Source organism: Mauremys reevesii, linkage group 8 (genome assembly GCF_016161935.1).
Source record: "Mauremys reevesii isolate NIE-2019 linkage group 8, ASM1616193v1, whole genome shotgun sequence".
In the NCBI taxonomy this organism is placed as follows: domain Eukaryota; kingdom Metazoa; phylum Chordata; order Testudines; family Geoemydidae; genus Mauremys; species Mauremys reevesii.
The window spans coordinates 103878942-103899631 of NC_052630.1; the positions used below are offsets into that span (position 1 = coordinate 103878942).

At 48.6% G+C, this 20690-nt stretch overlaps 1 long non-coding RNA gene across 1 annotated transcript; it reads right to left on the reverse strand.

Annotated features, from left to right (window-relative positions):
• Nucleotides 1-15201: 15201 nt before the first annotated feature.
• LOC120369806 lies at nt 15202-18881 on the reverse strand. The gene is made up of 3 exons (XR_005583445.1): nt 18761-18881; nt 16677-16974; nt 15202-15288 (listed from the first exon to the last, which is right to left on the reverse strand). It is a non-coding gene; the product is annotated as an uncharacterized LOC120369806 (long non-coding RNA).
• Nucleotides 18882-20690: the final 1809 nt, after the last annotated feature.

Below are 20690 nucleotides of genomic sequence, written 5' to 3' on the forward strand. Positions count from 1 at the left end.
ATCCACTGTATGTCGCTGTCCTTGCTCCATCAAGGGTCTTGATTGCTCCTTCTGTTGAGCCTGAAAAGAATGGTTGGCAGCCCCATTGGTCTGTGATTGTCTTTGAATCCAGGACCCCCCTGCAGGTAGCCGCTAGCACATCTCACCCTAACAATACTGACCATTTGTATTACAGTAGAGAGGCATCAGTCAAGTGATCGGGACCCCCTTGTGCTGTGCAGGCATGAAGTGAAATGACAGCCTCTGCCTCAAAAAATGCTCGCAGCCTGGGTTGGAGACCAAAAGGAACAGCTGGATGAACCCAACAGTTGGGTTAGAGGGAAGGAACAGTGCAGTGGTAAGCTCTTCTGCAGTCATAGCTTGCCAGCTGCCTAGTCACGGCTAGTCAAGTTCTTAGGTGCTCGCAGGGTTCCTATTACCATAGGGCCTCTCAAATCTTTCATGGGATGTAATTAGGACACAGAGAGGCTAAGGCCCAGATCTTCAAAGGTATTTAGGCACCTAACTCCCCTTGACTTATAGCAGCTGGGACTAACTGACTTGCCAAAGGGGAAGTCTTCAGCAGCACAGGAAATCAAACCTGGGTTGCCGGGGCCCTAGGCTAGCATCCTAACCACAGGCCCACCCATTCTCATGGGACATTAAGAAAGGATTTGAAGGCTGGTGACTGTATAGATATTTCCCAGGAGTTTTTCCTGGGAAAAACTTCCCAGGAAAAATTTCCCAGGAGCTTACCACTGCATAAGGGCTGGTAGGGGAGAAACCACAATGTTGTTTGATGAAGGAGATGGGCTGGGAGCACTAGGAGTGCCAAGGGGACAGCGAATCAATAGACCAGCTACATGAGGGAGGGGCGGGGGTCTGTCGTCAAGGTCCTTCAAGGTAAAGACAAGAAACTCGTGTGTGCTGAAGTGGAGACTGGCGCAAAGAAGAGGTCAGAGTGGCGAGCCGGGGAGATTGTTTTAGCAGCTGTGGTTGGAATGGATCAGACCTCTGCCTGGCCTGTGGATACAGAGGAGACTCTGGGACTGTCAAGCCTTCCATGTTCACCAGCCCTAAGCAGACTTTCCAAAAGCTTTATGGGGAAAAAATATCCCTCCATGAACCTCTCCTACGAGAGCTCTGCTGTCCTCGCGCTGCTGTGACCACTCCTGTCTGATTGACTTCCCCATCAAAAAGTCTTCCCGAATCTCTGAAGGTCTAATCCTGGAAGGTACTGAGCACCGCAAGCTCTCCTTGACTTCAGTGGGAGTTGTGGGTGATCAGTGCTTCTCAGGAAGAGGCCCCAGCCTAGCAAGACTGAAAGGTACGGCGGCTGTCAAGAGAGATCGATTTAGACCCAATAGCTTTGACAAGGTCCCTAGAAGCTGCTGGGTTGTTTGGGTTTTGGGGTTTTTTCCCCTCCAGTTTGAGGAATATTAAAAAAAAAAAATCATCTGAAATAGGAAATAAATCCCTTATTCACTGCTGGTCTCTGACTTATAAAACCCAAGCTGAGCTGACGGAAACTGACATGTGTGTTCATAAAAATCACTGCCAAACAGGGCTCTCTCCACCTCGAGGGCTACTGTCAGCAGTCACTGACCTCTGACACATGTACTGTAGAAAGGCCAGGACAATAGTGAGCAATCACAACATGCCTGATCGGCTGCTTCTCTGCCCCCACCTGCTCCCCATCCCTCAGATAAGCTGCCCAAGGCACGATGAACTGGATTGCCATTAAAACTTCTCCCCATTGCTAGGGTGACCCTATATCCCGCTTTGGCTGGGACAGTCCCCTTTATAAGCCCTGTCCCTGCCGTCCCAATGTTTTTTGGCAGAAGTGGGCGTTTGTCCCGTTTGCTCTTGCCAGCTTGATCAGTCGCCAAGAGCAAACAGGACAAATGCCCACGTTTGTCAAAAAAGGGGGGTCTGGAGGAATGCGCCGGGGGGGCGAGCGGTGATGCCAGCCCCGTGCAGGGGGGGAGGCAGGGCTTGGGCAAGCAGTGACGCCAGCCCCACATGGGGAGGGGGCTGCAGGGCTCGGGCAAGCGGCTTGGACTAGCCCCACATGGGGGGCGGGGTGAATGGCTCGGACCAGCCCTGCGTGCAGAGGGGGGCGGGCTCTCGGGCTAGCCCCACGTGGTGAGGAAATATGGTCACCCTACCCATTGCTAACTTGCTGGGTCTGGTCTAGGGTGACCAGATGTCCCGATTTTATAGGGACAGTCCCGATTTCTGGAGCTTTTTCTTATATAGGCTCCTATTACCCCCCACCCCCTGTCCTGATTTTTCACCCTTGCTATCTGGTCGCCCTAGTCTGGTCTCAAAGAGCCTAAGTCTGACTGTAAATATAAATACTGGCTCCTGTGGCCGACGGTAGAAGATATGGAAAATGTTACTTTGTGGGGACCATTAGCAGAGACTCATTAAGCCCTCACCTCCAGTTCAGGTAGCCCTGATTAAGTGGGCTGCAGATATTCTGGAATTTCTTAGAGAGACAAATCGATTAATTACATGACAATCAATAGGTGCTACAAGGTAGGACAAATAACTTGCCTGCAAATGACCATCCATCGCAATGAGCCAGGATTGTAAAGATTAAGGGACATGACAGGTCTCTGATGCACTGAGATGGTCATCGGGGATGCTGCAAGTTTATGAAGCACGGAGAATCTGTGCCATCTCCCCAGCAACCACCCTTTTATTTTTTCATTGTTAGTGAAACAAGCAAGGCAGCACATGGCAGAACAATCAGAAAGCAACAGAGGAACCGTAGCTCCTTGGAATGCAAATCGTCCTTTTGGGTTCTGCGTTAGAAATGATTATCCTCGCGGCAACGTTTTGATCTTGGATTATTATTTGTATTTCCTTAGTTCCTAGAGATCCCAACCAAGCTTGGGGGTGGGAGGCGTTTTTCGGGATGCTGTACAAATACGTGGTCAGAGACAGCCCTTACCTTGCATAGCTTATCATCTAAGTGGCAGAACTAGTTTTAAAAATGGACAAATAATTCCATGACCAATTCCCAAATTTCTAAGCTTTCATTTGACAGGATTTGAAACAGACCAATTTTGGTTTTTTAAATGTTCATGATCTTTTTTTTACATGCACTTTTTATTGAAAATGTTATGAAAATTGACTTTTTTCTTTACTGAAAATCAGATTATCAGTAAATATTAAAAGTTGGCTACTCTTTCAATAAAAACATTGGAAAAAGTGGGATATTTAAACAATGGTTTGCAAACCTTTTTTAAAAATAGGCCTTTTTTAAAAAAAATAGTTCTCTTTGTTTGAAAAATATGACCAGCTCTACTAAATAGACACGCCAGACAAAAGAAGGATTGTTTCATGCAGGAATCAAAACCAGATCTCCTGAATCTCATTCCAGTGCCTTAACTACAAGATTATCGTCAGTCTCCCAACTGCTCTGGGACTTGTTATGGAGGAAAACTGGCCAAGCGTGATCAGGGTCAGTGCCTTAGTTTTCATTTAGAGGCATTGGTTAAGGCCAGTTTGGGAAGCTTGTACCATATGGGCCTGATCCAAAAGCCACTGAAGTCTATGGGAGGTTTTCCCTTCACTTCAGTAACCATTGCATGAAGCCCTATGCTCCCCGCTCCACCCTCTGCAGCAAAAAGAGTCTCTCTTCTGTACTCCAGTAATTGAATTTCTGGGGCAGAGAAATGATTTTATAGGCAGTTGTAAAGATAAATTAAAGGTGGAATTGCATTTGCCACTGTATGCCCTGCCAGTCAAGAATTCATGTGCAGTTTCTGCTAGCATTTGCATGGCCATTAGATTTCAAAGCACCTGCATTGCAACCAGTACAGTGTGTGCTGTCATTTAAGCCAGAGGTCCCCAAATGTGGGGCACAACCCCGTAGGGAGACGTAGAGGAACGTTGAAGGGAGGAGGATGGAGCGAGGCCCAGGCCAGCCCCCACAGGGGCAGGGAGGGAGTGCCACTCAGCCCCTCCCTGCCCCCAGTCTGCTCTGGTCCTGCCCCCAGCCATGTCCCTGGCCCCACACCTGGCCCCATCCCAGTCTCAGCATGGTTCTGGTCCCGGCCCAGCCTCAGGCCTGGCTATGGCCCCGTTCCTGGCCCCCAGACCCACCCCAGCTGCTGCTCCAGCCTGAGCCCCCTTACCCCTGTCTGCATCTCGCCCCACTCCCAGCTCAGGGTGTGTGTGTGTGTGTGCGTGCGTGTGTGTGTGTGTGTGTGTTGCAGACAAGGGTAAGGGGGGGGCATGGCCCTCAACATTTTGGGGACTGCTGCTTTCAGCCTTCATCTTCTAAACACAATAAAGAATGAAACCGCTGGGCAGGAGACGAGAGTGGGTTCCAGCAAAACAAGTCTGGTGTAGACAAACCGGGTGCTGTCGCTGGAATTCCCTTTTTAAAGTCTCTCTGTCCGTCTGCCTAGGGGAGCAGCCAGGAAAACACGTCTTCATCTCCGCCGTGGCAGGGTGTTGTGGCTTATACTGAACAATACCCAACTTTGCTCGTGTAAGAGTAGGACTAAACAGTCAATTTTCAGGCTGGAGGGAGCTCAGAGCAGGATGCCCCAAGGAGGCCAGCACTGGTTTTTATACATCTGTATGCTCCAGAAGGGGGGCGGTAAACAGTGAGGTGGGAACATTTGTAATGACCCAGATTATTCAGGTCTACAGAGGACAGTGGCAACTACAAGCTCCTTTGTCCCTTACCCTGCTGGCATGTGTGGTGGTGTACAAAGCAGGAAGGCAGTTCCTGCCCTATTGTGTTACCTGTCAGCTCTGTGTTCTTGGGGAACCAGGACACAGTGTCCAGCCTGTCTGACTCACGAAGGACACCCCCACCCCCAGCCTCTGCTTGACCCAAAGCCGATCAGAAGAAAGACTTACAAAGAGCAATGAAAAGGCCGTGGGAGACACACACAAACCCCTCCAGACAAGGGTGACAGGATTAAGGCAACTCCCCTGGCCTCATTCCCATCAAGGATGGGTCAGGGAGGCGTCTCCATTAGCAAACAGCCTGGAGAACAGAGAGTCCAAGGCAAGAACCGCTGGGAACTCTGGGACCAGAAAAGCAGGGAAGCAGTGCATGATGGGAATTCTCTGCTCCAGCTGTTAATGAACTCACGCCTGCACACCCCCAGCTCAGCAGTTGTCAGACCAATTCTAGTAATAAATCCTGGATTGGGATCCACAATACTGAAGCTGCCTAACTGCACTGTGAGCTCCCTGGAAGGGACACCGCCCAGAGCCAGGAATGAGCAGCTCCCATTGTCTAGCCAGTTTACCCACAAACAAATCTAGTGTCTCCCTTGAACCATTGTTGTTTCCCTACAACCCCCCCCACCCCCCCCACGCTCAAGTAAGAGCTCTGATGCCTGGGTCCAAAACCTGCATCAGTTCCATTGGGACTTCATCTTCTCCTGACTGATTGTGCTGGGGGCTCTGCCTGTCTCCAGCACTCCAGACCCTCTGCTACCACCACCACTTGGGACCCCCCAATCGATTCAAGCTTCACAGAGTGATGAGAACCCAGGTCTCTCTCTCGCTCTCTCTCTAGGTGTAGCCTTCTGACCCTGACTCGTGTGATCAGTTACAGTTTTCTAAACCTGACTTTTGTAATCAAACTTAAGTTAGATTTAATATTCTCACTGTTCTGTTTGTTTGGCTCCCCTTGTATGGTTATTACCTGGTGATAAATAACCGTCATGGTTAAGCTGGTTGCTTCCCTCCATCTCGCTCTCTGTTTTGTGTCTTTGGCTTCCCCATTCACTCTGCAGCAACGCTCCTCGTACCCAGGCTAAAGATCCCTGCAGCGCCCAAAAATCCTATGGGGTTCGCTCATCAAGTGGGTTACTAGCAGAACAATTGTAATGTGGAAGTGGGGATAGAGACGTGCTGAACCTGGGGCATAGGAGGGAGGCAGCTTGGAGGTGCTGCTCGACCCAGCCTGCTGAGTCCAGGTAAATATAAGGGGTCAGTTTGGGAGTGCTGATTGACCCGGTCCACTCAGACGCACTCTGTTAATGTGTGTGCGTCTGATTCTGGGGCTGGAGGAACCCAGCCCTGGGGAACGTAGGTCCTGCAGGACAGCTCCGTTGGGTGGGAACCTGCAGCAGGGAGAAGCAGAGCTCCGTGTGGGAACACAAGTGACACAAGCAGCACATTGATAGAAGTACAGACACCCCTCCCCCCCGAGAAGAGTAACCCTAATAAATGAGCGTACCCCAAAGTAATCTGGTAACAACTGATTTAAGCAATAGGAATTCTGGGAGTTCCAGCTTCCCGGCCTCAACCAGAACCTGGATCTGAATACTCCCCAAACTGTGAAGTCCAGATTCAGACTGGAACTATGCGGCTGCTCTTAATTCAATGGTGGCCTGTGATAGAGGAGGGCCAGGGAGCAGTGGGAGAGGGGAAATATATGAGCCCTTGGCTAATTAAGGCGTGGTTCCCTGTAGACTAGGGAGGCTGGCTACAGGTTAATTGGAGCACCTGTTGTCAATTAAGCCCTGTCAGGAACCTAATAAACCCCCTGCTTCAGGCAGTCAGGGGAGCACAGGAAGGCGAGAGAACTGGAGCTTGGAGGTGTGTCGTAAGATTTGAAAGACCAGAGAACCAGAGCAAGGGGGACCCTGCCCCAGCAGGGGAGGGAGACTTCCTCCCTCAGCGTTTAAGGACTGAAGGTTCCCCACCCAAGGGGGAAGAGGGTAAGAACCCGCAGGGATTGAGAGGGGCTGGGACTCAGAGTGAGGAGCAAACCCAGACCCCTCCCCCGCTCCTCTACCACCTTCCCGGGCCACTAGCCGGGATCTCGGCAGCCCAAGAGCTGGGGCAAGGGGTGGCATCTTAGCCCCCTGCCAAGAAAAGCGCAGGACCCACCATACTAACATCGGCCATCTTGTCACAGCCAAACCACAGCTCTGGAGGGGAGGGGGAGTTTGGCTCTAGCTCCAAACCTGGCAGCTCTTATATAGAGCACTAAGCGTTTGCTTGTCTACAGTCAAGGCCTGTAAACCAGTCATCACATAAGAGAAAAGGCACAAACTGAGCTGTATGCACAAGCCTTAAATCCATGAATGAGATTCAGGCATGTGCATATCAGTGGTAGTGCACAGCCCTACCTGAGCAGCGCTAACCATTAAAACTCTGTCAGGCCTCAAGCAGACTGGGAAGGGATCCTGCCACTTGAGGATTCAGGATTAAGAAGAAAAATACAAATTTTGAGGCATGAACTAAGCATTACCAGAGGGCTTGAGCCGATGCTCGTTGAAGTTAATGGAAACGTGTCCATAGTTGGATCAAGGCCAAAGAGCGCGCCATGAAAGCCCAGCTCCTGAGCTGTGATCTCAGAGGTTGAACAGACACCGTTGTGCATGCAGAACTCTCCATTCGTGCGCGCAGTCCGACTAACGGCATGCATGATGGGTGAGCGTGCAAATGCTACAGGGGCAACTTGTGTACCAGTCTTTGCAAGGTGGGCCCACCACATTAGAAGAAAGCACTTCCCCTGCCTCCAAACGCACCTTCTGTTCTGCATGTCTTGGCAATCACGTTTTCAAGGAGCATTGGCCCTAACGGTGGAGACTGTGCGCCGTGCAAGCTAATTAGCAAAGCAGCCACACTCTCTGCGTAGAAAAATCTGGCTCGCCTTTTACCTTAATCACGACTGGTTTGATCTCATGAAACGCGTGGTGATGCTGTGAGTAAAGAGAGACTGGTTCAAAGAGATCAGCAGGGAGCCAATCACGAAGCAGCACGTGCTTTCCAGGAGGGGTGGGGGAAAGTAATTAAGAGCAATATCGTTCCGGAGCTTTAAAATAAAGGGCATCAAATCGCCCATAATTCACTCGCTAAGGTGAGCAGCTCCCCAGCATGCCTAGTGCACCTTAAGCAACAAGCGACGGGTAGGTTTGTGTTACTTGGCCACTGATGCACAAATTGCAGTTCTAATTCTCTCCAGTAGGGGGCAGTGTTTCACAATCCCCCCCCTACCCCCCCAGCATTACAATCCCCTGTACAACCCCACTGATCCTGGACCATTCTGGAGTTCGGGAGAGCAGAGATGCCTGTCATGGGGATATAGGTCACTGGTACCTCTCCTCGCTCCCCCTGCCTCCAGCATAAAGCTCCATCAGCCTGGGGATACAATCACAGGGCACCTTTGCAAAGGTCTCACAGGCCTCTTTAGAGATGGGGCTGCTGGCATGAAATGGGCCCACTTCCCACTGTGAGCGCCAGTCCTCCCTTAAGCCTAAAGTGATTGCGTTACTCAGGCTGTTTCAAAGTAGGCCACGCTGAATGCGTTTGAGCCAGGGCTGACAAGAGCGAGGAGAGAAGTGCAAGGAGATTATAAAGCAATCGCCCTTAATTTGGTAATGTCGCTGAAGATTGATTCGAATAGCATGAAAGACAAGGAGAATGCTCTGTGCAAAGATTAAAGATTCTCTGAGCCACATCTCAGAGGCCTGACAGTTGCTTATTCAGGAGACCTGTCTGCAAAGACAAGACTTCGATACAATTTTCCAGGGCTATTGAAAGTTTGAAAAATAGAGACTTGGTTAGTTTAACCCAATGAAAAGAAACATGACTGCAAATCTCTGCTAAGGATCCCTGTGCTTTCATATCCAGGGTTTTACATCTTGCCAACCCTGCTGTGGCGCTGCAGATCTATGCTTGGGAGCAACCTTTGGGTTTCTGGTTTCCCACAAAGGTAGATTATTATTGCACAATATTAGACACAAACAGAGCTAATTAACCAGCAGCATTTCATTACAGGCCCACCATGGAATGCCAGACTGGCTGCCTTTCATATCCCGTTGCCCAGGGGATCAAAACGCAGAGACCACTGGCTAGTAAGCGAAGAAGAATGGATTAGATACTGCCCCGAATTGTCAACCCCAGCTGGTCAAAGATCATGAGTTGGGCATCCTCAAAAAAATGTGAGAGTGGCTGAAAAAAATAATGAAATATAAAATAAACCAACTGGGGTGCTTTAGCCTTTAGTGGTCTCATGTTCAAGCTTTCTCTCTACAGCCAGTGTTAAGCAGATCAGACTAGATGATGATCAGTGATCCCTTCTGGCCTTTAAATCTGGCAATGGGAGTTTTGCCGTTGACTTTCATATGGCCAGGATTGCCCGCTAGAACTGGAAAATGCTGTATCCAGTTGGAACTGCAGCAGGGCGGTGACAGGTTGGAATGCCCCTTTAAGGGTGAGGTGGGGGCTGGGGAGCAGCCGGCCCTGTTCTGGAGAGGAGCCCAGTGGGCAGATGCTGGGCATTGTCTGAGCCAGCTGGACAAAATTTAATGCTTGGGGTTCATGATTCCCAGCTAGGGGCTATAAAAATCACTAGCCACTTATGACCCTCTTGTCCAGATTCACTTAGGGTGACCAGATGTCCCAATTTTATAGGGACAGTCCTGATTTTGGGGTCTTTTTCTCAAATAGGCTCCTATTACCCCCCGTCCTGATTTTTCACATTTGCTGTCTCATCACCCTAGATTCACTCAGGGAGTTTGTGGTAGAACCAGGAATGGAACTGAGATCTTCTGAATTCTAGCCTAGTGCCTTGATCACAGAACCATCCTTGCTTTGAAGCCAGATTGCTTTGCTGTGTCTGCTGATGGGATTTAGGCATTCGAGGCCATCTCAGTTGGGCTCTGATTAACTCGTGGCTGGTGTATGCTTTGTTCTGTAACGTACTTCCAGCGGTGCTAATAAACGTTCCTTTGAACAAACCGGAACAGGTGAATGCACCACCCTTGTGCTTTGTGTGCCTAAGGGATTCATTCCTGCCTTGTTGTCATAGCAGCTTGTCCCCGTCCCTCGCTCTTACATATAAGTGGTGCTATTTTCTACTTTCCTGCTTATAATTTCCAAATAAACAAATCCTTATCTCCCCGCCCCGCCCCCAAAGGATTCACTGTGCCAGTAGCAATATACTCCTGTTAAAAAGGGAGTTAAAAATATGAGTGGCTTTCAAATCCTGAGGACACCCTACACAGATTTGGAAACAGCCAAAGACAGGTGCTCACCCCAGATTTTACACTGATCCTGGTGTATCTTGGGACAGGACTTTAGGGCTTGCGCCTGTGCCCATCAAAGTCAATGTCAAAACTCCCATTGATTTAAATAGTGCAGGATCGGATCCTTTGTCAGTGCTGTGTGGCTACCCATGTGGCTAGCCAGGTCCGGGGTCCACCAGCATGCGCCCACTGAGGATACGATCTATGATCCATAAAGCTCATAGTCATGCATCGCAGTGAGCCACAGCACTTTCCGTTAGGGAGCTCCCCAGCGATCTGAGACACATCCGCACCTCCATCCCAAAACGTAGCACCACAAAAGGCCCCGTCTACCTCCCAGCTGACATCAGTGAAAAGACTCCCATTAGCTGTAGTGGGCATTGGGTCAAGCCCTAACTTCCAATCTTGGCAGCAGGCAGAAGCTAAATTGGGAATGGTCCATGCGTCTTCCCAGTCATTATTCACTTTTATTGCTATTTTTATTGCAGTGGAAGGCCTAAGTGCCAGGCAGAAAAAAAGTGTGTTCTTAATTCAGATTAAAATAGCCGTGAAGACACGACCACCCTGCTTAGCAGTACAAGTTCAAGCCCAGGTCCCCCTATAGGCTTAAACTCAAGTTGCTGACTCGATTTACCAGGTCGTCACAGCTACTTTAACCAAGTTTTAAAACACTTTTTTTTTTTTTTGCAGGACACTTATGCCAAACTCAGGCCTCTTTACTCCTGAATTTAAGCAGCCACACAGGGGATTCATGCATTTTAGCTTCACCCCTGGGGCTGATTTGCCTTTACATTCCTGAGTGTCGCCATATAGGTATCTGTCCTTAGTGGCTTGGCCAAGGTTACCCAGGTAGACTGTGGTTGAACAGGTAACTGAATCCACTTCTGCAAAGCCCCCGTTCTAAATTTTCACCTCAACGACATCTTCCTTGCTGCAGCCCGTTGGTGGATCAATAAAAGACTCCAGTCTCTGGAGCTGTCAATTCTACACCTTTAGCCATCACTGAACAGGTAATAATAAGTTGGTTCAAAGTATGTGTCATGCTCTAATCCCCAGGGCTTCTGGAGAGACACATCTGCTCATTTCCAATCCGTCTGGCATCCTTAAAGGCCAGACTGGCAGCTCCTCAGCTGTTATAAAGCGCCCTAGCTGCAGTGAAATCAATGGTGTTGCACTGATTTACACCAGCCAAAGATCTGGCCCGCAACCTAGCCTGATCCACAAAGCAGCTGAGGAGCTGCAACTCCAGCTGAAGTCACTTTGCAGCCACAGCATTGTTTGCTGCTCTGTAAAAACCAAAGAGAGAGGAAGATGCTGGGAAAGACTCAAAGGATGTCACAGGTTTATTGTTTTGCTGATCTTAAAGGGCAAGAGCCCATCAAGGTTCAGGTATCTTAGATAATTTATATTGCATTAAGAAAAGAAGAAACTAGGGAAGAGGTAAGGGGATGGAATTGCACTGTGAAACAGAGCCCTCTCTGTGCCCACTGCTGTCCTGTACATTGGAAGAAGAGTAGCAATTACTCTGACACTCAAGAAGGGTCATGCGGCAAATTCCTTTAATGTCTGCCTCAGTTCCCATAAGTGGAGAGGTCTCGCTAACAGGTTTCTGATGTGGGTTTAATTAAATGCCTTTTGCATGCCTGCGAGCGGGGTGAGATTTTGCATTCTGATGGCAGGGCCCTGAACCCGGGGCTGTTGTCTTTATGGTTTAATAATAAAAAACCTTTGTAGAGGGTGCCACCGAATGACTGAGCAATGCCTTCTAAATCGTCATCTTGAATTATTGCAGTTTGTATTACAGCAGCAGCTGGAGGCCGGAGACTGCAGTCAGGGCAAAGGAAGGATTCATATCCCCACTTTACAGATGGGGAACCAAGGCACAGAGAGACTTGCCTGAGCTCACCCAGGAAGTTTGGGGCAGGGCAGGGAATTGAAACCAGAGCTGTTGCAGCTCAGCCTGAGTGTTAACCATGAGACCACCCTTCCTCTTTACACAGGGCTCTTCTAAAAAACGTGTTCCATTAATCATAGAATTCATTAAAAGTGCACCCTTTTTGCAAGCAGTGGGTAACAGCTTGCGGCCGGGATTGAGTGAGTTTTCAGAGGAAGGCTGCAGCCTCTTTCCCCTTCAAACAAGACCAACCAGCTTTCATTGGCAGCCTCTTCTCACAGACTGAGGAAACAGCAGCAGCAGCCGCCATGCTGGACTCCTCAAAGGAGGCGGGGCGGTGTCATGGCTCCTCCCTCTCCAGTGCAGGCTGCAGGACTGAAGGAAGGACGGAGGAAACAAACACGACACAGCTCCAAAGAAGAGCGGTGGGAGCTGGCATGCTCTCCTACGGCTCTTTGTGCTCCACAAGCTCTTCCTGCACGCACCATGGCTGTATCTGGTAAAGGGCCAGTGGGGCCTTGGGGGCTTATCATCAGAGCCGTGTGACTAATGGATTTTTCAGGTCACTGGCAATGCTGAAAAATTGGGGAAAACCTTCATTCTGAGTCAAATGGGAAATGACGTTTTTCAAAATTGTTGGCAAAAAGTAAAAAAAAGTAAAAAAAACCCAACCCTGTTTTGGGTCAAAGCAAGTGTTTGTTCTGACAAAATAGGATGTTTCATGTTGATTTTTGGCCATGGCTTTGATTGGTTTTTTTTAAAAGTAACATTCAAAGAAATTTTGAAACCAAACAAAAATTTGTTTCAGAGCAAAAAATGTAAATGTTTGATTTTTGCAGGGGAGTTTTTTGGTTTGCTTTTTAGACTGAAACAGTTCGACAAAACTGATGTGAATTCAGTGTCGCCAAACTTGCAATTTTCACTGAAACAAAGTTTCAGCAGAAAACTTTCACCCAGCTCTGTTATTACACACGTGGCGTGTTAGTCATTACAATTACAATTACTCAGATGTTTCCTGGCTGAAACATTTTGTAGGTAACAAGCAACGTCAGGACCGAAAGGTCCATTCTACTGGCAAGTAAATGCCACCCCCATTTCCACATGCCCCTGATCTACCACTATTTGAGGGGTGTAAACACACAGGAGGGAGGAGAACTGTTTCGGGCTATCCCTGGGGTAGAACTGGAGTAATGAGCAAAGATAATCCTGGCGGAATATCAGGAAACACTTTATAGGACAGGGGTGTATAGATGCGAAGGACCAGCGCAGGTCCTTTGCACCCAGAGTCCCAGGAGATCTCAGCCACTAGCAGTAGCCAAATCCCTTACTCTTTCCGGCCCCTGAATGGCAACATCAAAGACGGAATTAAAAATGCATAGAAAGCTTTTCCCTGTTGTCAGGATACAGATATTCAAGCCCGTCTGTAAAGGCCTATACAGGTCTGTCTCATTTTACGCTGGGGTTACGTTCCGCAGTCAGCGCGTAAAGCGAAAATCGCGTATAGTCAAAATTGCATTGGGTGTAACGGCGGGTGGAATCGCCCGCACTACAGAAGCAGTGTTTAAATTGTTATTTTTCCCTTTTTTTTGTTTTTTTCTTGTTTTTGCCGACTGCGTAAAGCTGAAATTGCGCATGTTAAACGCACCTAAGACGTGACAGACCTGTACTTTAAGAATTTAGGTGGATGTTTATCATTTAGCTAGTTCTAGAGGTAGAAAAGAAAGCATCTATGTAAGGGCCTTCTCTCACTGTGACAGTCTGAGGCCCTGTTCTTAGGCCAATGCCTTTGGCTAAGAGGCAGCCATAAACTGGGAAGCGTGCGGTCACATCCTCACATTCCAAACTAGCCACATTGAAATCAGGCAATCTGGGGCGGTTAGGAAGGTGATCCGATCTATCACCTCCAGAGAAAGGGAAGAGCCTAGAACATGTGAAAGGAAATTTAGTTTGATAGTTTTCTGTCTGGTAAGAAGTCACTTATTAATAGACACAGCTGGGAAACCTTTATGTCTGTGTAGATGTAGTTGTGAAATCCTCACTTCTGTATTGTTTTGTATGTTTATTTGCATAGTCTCTGCCTGGTTCTGTGATTGTTTCTGTCTGCTGTATAATTAATTTTGCTGGGCATAAACTAATTAAGGTGGTGGGATATAACTGGTTAGCTAATCATGTTACAGTATGTTAGGATTGGTTAGGTACATTTCAGTAGAATGACTGGTTAAGGTATAGCTAAGAATATTACTATATAAATTAGGGGCAAACAGGAAGTAAGTTGGGATTTGAAAATACGGAATACTTAGATTTAAGCTCGCTGGAAGTTCACCCCAATAAACATCGAGTTGTTTGTACCTTTGGACTTCAGGTATTGTTGCTCTCTGTTCATGTGAGAAGGACCAGGGAAGTGGGAGAGTGAAGGAATAAGCTCTCTAACACCTGTATTTATTGGGGGCACAGCTTAGGGTGAAACATGTATCACCTCAACTGTGATCTGGGTTGTCAGTGTCATCAGCTCTCATAATTTTCTCGCAAGTCTTGCGATAGCTGGTGAAAGACCTTAGCTCCTGGAGTCATGTGATTAGGTGAGATTTGCAGCTTTCATTAAAAAAATGTTTCTAGCTCCCTCGTTTGCAGAGAAAAGCTTGAAAAGGTGACCCCAGTGCATCCTAAGATTCAGGAACCTGAAAGTCAAAAAGAAAAATTCCTAATTGTATTGTGTTTTTTAAAATCTCATGATTTTTAAGGGGTCTGAGTCGTGATTTTTGAATGCTTAGAGTTGCTGATTCTGCATGACATTCCCTCATTGGTGCATAGGCTGTGTGCTGGCTACCTGCACTGAGGAGAATTCCCCCTGTAGGGCAAAGAAAAGTCTCCCTAGGTTATGAACAGAAACACCAGTGCTTGGCATGCTTGAAACTAGACTGGACAAAATGCATCTTGCATTGGCCAGGAGAATTCTGTGCTCCTGACGTTTTTCTCCAGCATCCATCCTGCTGGTACTGGAGCATCTAATAGAAGAATAGCCATGAACTTCTAATTATAGCTTTTTCCACCTCTAATTTCCATATTTAGCATTTTAACTCATTCATTTGTTATCATGAAATGAAGACCCTAAGCCCCCTGGCTCACACAGGGATATCCAAACGAATCCCTCTTTATTGCTGCGGGGTGGTATTATTTTTTGTACAGCTGAGTTTAATTAAGGAATGATTTTAACAAACAAAAGGAACAAGCCCGTTTGGGCTCAGGGAATTCTTTGGTGATTAAGCTGGTATTAAAACAATTGCAACTTCAATATAAAGGACTTTTCTGGGATGCTCTGCAAGCAGACGCTGCGGCTTATTCGGTATCATGGTAAATCCTCAGTTCAGATTAGGTCTTGGAGAACTTTCATTTCTACAGTGGAAAGCAAGGCAGGTAGAGGAAGGTAGCCAAGATTAATCAGCATGCAGGGTACAGAGGAATCCATCTCAATTCTCCCTGCTACCATGGGCCATGCGAAGTGCTGGTTGCCACCCCTGCACCTCTGACCCTTGGTTGTCACCTCTGATCCCTCCTGGTCTTGTCTGGTGCACCCCTTCTGAGGCCCAGGCCATCACCTGGATCCAGGTGGAACCACGTGATTCTCCCACTCTCAGACTGGGCCCTGGGCTGAGGTCCCCTGGCACTAACCAGGATCATCTCCACAGGCGACCAGTGGCTAACACAATCACCAAACTCCCTCCTGACAGCAAAGTATTATTTATTTAGAACAAAAACATTTCAGAGGAAACATGCTCTTACCCCTGTTGGCCCAAGCAGTTGGCCAAAGTTCGAGGCCTTGTGGGTTGTTTTCCTTAGGAGGAGAAATTGATTTGGGTATTTTTGATGCAATCCTGTTTATTTACAATGAATGTGCATAGTCCTGTTTCCCTGAACAGCAGGAATCAAACCACAGGAGATAGCTTCCTTGCTCACCATTCCAGCCCCCTTTCAGCCAGCACTCTGCCCAAAAGCTCCCCCTCCAGGCTTTTCTCAGGCCCGCCACACTCTCAGAGCTTGTTCAAGCCATGTCTGGTGCTTCCTTTTCTGCCGTGTGTTTTTTCTCCTGCTGCTCTCTCTCTCTCACACACACAGACTGTTACTAAAACAATACCCAGCCGAACCCCTCGGCCCATGTGTGCTTGTGTTTTGGGCAACTGTGTTTGGGGGGACGCTGCTATTGAATCAGAGTGCTGGTTCTGCAAAGGAGCTCAACGGTTTCTTTCAATTCGCTTCAATGACAGGTGATGGTTACCTGTCCCGTCCCCACTCCCCCAGCTTCAAGGACATTTTCCCCACACAACACTATCATAAAAACACTAAACCAGCCTATATCCATGCCTGCTTACCAGGCATCTGATCTTCTTCCATGTGGGGACTTTAGAGACTCTTCTGCAGAACCTCCCTCAGTGTCAGCTTGTCTCCCTCTCCGAGCTCACTGACAACACCCTTGACACAGCCCCTGGCAACTCACCTCCCCCCCTTCTTTTCCTCAGAAGGCTTTTTATCTCTTTAGTGTCCTTTTGATCTCCAACCTCCCCTCCTGGCAGAACAGCTGGGCCCCTTCGGCCTAGAGCCAGGAGGCATGGCATTGTCTTGTAACCGCCCACAGTGTTTGCTTGTCTGGGACCATTGTGTCACCTTCCTGCTGATTCTCCAAACTGCTCCCTATCGAGCAGGATCAATGCATTCATATGGGGAAGACTAATAAACCCCATGTCCCGGGTCACATACATCTCAGCACTCAGAACATCAGTACGTACCTGTCCCGCGTCTGGCTTGCTGGTCGTGAAAAGGGGAGCAGCTGGGGGTGGCCTGAGGGTAGGATCAACCCCCAGCAGATCAGCCCTCAGCAGACCAGCGGCCTCACCACTGTGAGTTTTTCAGAGGCATCCCAGGAGAGGAGAGTTCGAAGTGGCTGTGTGGCTAGTTATGAAAAGCATCTGCTCTAGAGAAGCCTGGTTGTGTAATGTTCCTACTGGAGGCCTCACTTCTCGGTGGCGCTGTCTGGTGTGAAGGGAGAGGGGACGTTCTGCCTGCACGCTGGAAGGACTCCGTGCCCTGTGGACGACACAAAAATTAAATAAGCCACGCAGGGGCGCTAGAATGCGTCGCCTTTAATTCAAGAGCACAGCCTTCTTCTACCTCAGTTAAAGGGGACCTCAGCTGAGAACAGGATCAGGTCTCCTATGCTCTCTGTGTACCCGGCATTATCAACCTCAGCTGGTCACAACCCAGGAGTTTCAAAAATCATGGGGTTTAAAAATAATAATAATAATAATTAATAATGCATTTGGGGTTCGTTTTATTTCTTTTGTCTGATTTTTCAAGCTTTTCTCCACAACAATGAAGGCTAGAATTTTTTTTTTAAAGAAAAAAACAAACATGGAAGCCGAGATTCTCACCTAAGCTCCTGACTCCGGGAGCTGGGGCTTTAACAAAACCACCAGCTGTCATGGGACTCAGGATCAGCTTGTGAGAGTTGGCCATACTATTGAGCAGCCACTGGATGACAGCCCGAGCCCAGAAGTCTACACAGCAATGAAACAGCCCCACAGTCCAAGCCCCATGAGTCCAACTCAGTTGGCACGGGCCAGCTACAGGTTTTCCTTTGCTGTGTAGCCAGACTCCCAGAGTCTTTACCAAAGCCAGTGCCTTGTACATTCTCCTGTTTGTATTTCCTCCAGGAGCTTGAGGGCACAGCCAGACATACGCTGCTTCATCTGCGAATTGGGGAGATCAGAATCTACAGCTAATCTCAGTAGACCCTGGGCTTTGCCAGGTAACCATTGAAGAACATTCTGTAACCAGAAATAAGAATAAAGGTCCAGCCTTTTCTTGTTGATTCTCCTAGTGTCCTAGGAAGGTGCTAGTCATTACAACTGCCGGCTCCAACGTGCTTATAGAGGGAGAAAAACATAATTGCCTGTTTTTTCCATTGTCCTAGCAAATGATCAATGAACTATTCACAAAGCTTTAGTGTCTTTCAAAGCCAGAAATAATAGCAGAGGACTTGCTGCACTGCTGTGACCTTATCTCTGTGTGGTTAGCTGATTTTCAGGTACAGCCGAAACCAGCTCAATTACTTGGTTAAAAACCTGCTAGCTGCTGGGGAGAAATGGATCTGTATGGAACCGTGGGAGTTTTACAGCTCTCAGAAGTAATTGAACTGAACAAGTTCTTGGGTTTGGAGTCCATTGAGAGCCAGAATCTACTGTGAATAACAGGATGCATTTTGTAGCAATTGGTAGGGCCTGGGTGAAAATTACTGGCGCTAAAAATTAACAGCTCCTGAGAAAAGAGCCGTAACCCCTAGGACAATGAGGAGGGAGTGCAATCATTTTTTGTACTGTCCCTTTTATTTATACAGACCCCCAAGACAGCATGTGAGTGCCTCACAGGCTTTAATGTATTTATCCTCACCATGCCCTAGTGAAGCAGGGCAGGGTTATTGTCTTCATTGTAGAGAGGGGAAACCGAGGCACAGAGAGGTTAAGTGACTCATCCAAGGTCACACAGGAAGGCTGTGGCACAGCATCCCTCCCTTTGAAGCAGCAGCTCCACCTTCTTCCTCCTGACTCACATTCCTCCTCTCACCCTTGCTCCCCCACCAATCACTGCAGCACACCTCATCCTCCCGACAGTTGGATGGGCTTCGGCTACCTGGCCACCCGTGCTTGGAGGTTCTCTGGAGCTGTTGGCCTGACCTCCCCAGGAGACATTTCCTCTGAAACAGAGTCCCCGGATTCGCTAGCTAGTCCCAAACTCAACCCCAGACCCGAACATGCCTGGGCTTTGAGGAGGTTTGAAAGGCAGATCCATGAGGATCTGTGAGGCTGGAGCCCACCTCTGAAGACATCTTGGTCCCTGGCTGGAAAACAGACTGGCTCTGTGTGGGTGGGTGTATGCAGCCACCCAGCCTGCATATTAGCACTGCGGACACTCAGACTGGGCCGCTTGCAAGATCCACAGGCAGGAAGATGAGCCAAGCAGGGAGCCTTTCTTATGGTGTATAAAGGAGTCCGCCTCATCTGAACTCCACTCTTGGTGTATCTTACATGATAATGAGTCTACGTTGCTACGGTAACAAATCCGTGGCTATTTCGGACTTAACCTTTGTCACTATACTACCCATTGTAACCCCTGGGAACTTCACAGCAACAGCAAGGTCAGAACTCAGATCCTGGCTGCCACCACCTGGGTGACAGGAGAATCTCCATGTCCTCTTAGCAGTATAGGCCTATGACACACAATAAGTCCATCCGGCAGAGGGCCATGGTGCACATAGCCTGGTTGGTTGCACTGTCCTCAAGTGCTTGTGCTGTTGGTTGTCTGATTCTGCTAGGACAGCATCCCAGAGCAGATACAACCCTCCCTCTGTAGTACCAGCACCACATAGAAAGGGCTGGGGAGAATCTCACGAACCACATGGCGATTTTTTTAATTGCTTTGGCTACATGGGAAATTTAATGCTGGGAACGTCAAGTCCTGTTTGATTTTAGCATTCACACTCCAAAAGGGTGGATTACTCAGTATGTCTTTTGTGCTCTGGGAGAGCATGAAACCGCTTTCAGATTGGGCCACGTGCCCTTTAAGGTGCCACCCTTGTTTAAAAAGCTCCGTCTGCAGATGCTGACGGCAGTCGACTCCTAAATGGAATGTGCATAAAGGGACAACTGTCCCCAGTACAAACAGCATGTAGGGGCCCAATCCTGAGGGATGCATCCCACTGGCTGCGACTGAAGGCACCTATCATCTCGCAGGTGGAGATTCCCCAGGCGTTTCACTGCAGGGAGCCAGCACTGCGTCCCAAGGCTCCTCTTCCTCATGTTACCTTGTTACTGGGTCCTCCTGCCTTTCCACACCTAGTGGAGCTGTTTCATTAACACTCTTCTCTGGCTCTGGTCCTGGCGGCTGCAAGGCTGCAAGAACTCTCAGCAGGCCAGCGGGTCGTGGGGTGGGGCTCGTTCCAAGCAGGCCCGGTCCCGCCAACCTGCTCAGCAGCACGTTTGGACGGCGCTGGCACTTTTCAATTTTCACCCCGTGGTCCCTGTAGGGCTGCGCCATGCTTGGCTGCGTGGGATCAGGGCTCCGAGCTTGCAGGCAGACAAGCAAACTGCTTTAAGGTCTTCCAGCCAGGGAATTCGCACAGCATTCACTTCCTCAAGCAGAGAGCAGGGGTGGGGCGAATGGATTCAGGAGAAGGGGAAGCAGTGGGATTTGCAAGCTTGGATTTTCTTTTTTCCAGGCACAAGGGGCCAGACCCTCAGCTGGGGTGAAAGGGTGTAGCTCCACTGAACCCATCTGAGGTCTCTGATCACTACCTCAGCGCTAATAATCATAATTAATAAGTCCCGTCACTGGAGGTGCTGGTTATGGGATGCTCATCCTCACACTTACCCCTTGCATCTCCTGCTGATGGAACGTTTATGAGAAGCATCTGAAGCAAACCACCCGCCTCACCTGGAGAGCCCCAAAAGGTATCTTTGGATGCTTCACGGTCTTGCCAACTCCACGCCTGCAAGGCGGAGAGAGAACTGACCCGCTAATGACTGCAGAGTGCCACCAGCCCCAGCGGTTCAGCAAGCAGGAGTCAGGCCGTACTCATGAGACTGGCTTAAAATCATGAGATTTCAGAAAAATAATCAAGCTGGGGTTCTGTTTATCGACTGACTGGAGTCATGTTGTCAAGCTTCTCTGTAACCACAAAGGCTAGACATTTCCTTTCATTTTTTTAAAACAATAACACAGAGTTCTTATCAGTAGATCTCACAGCA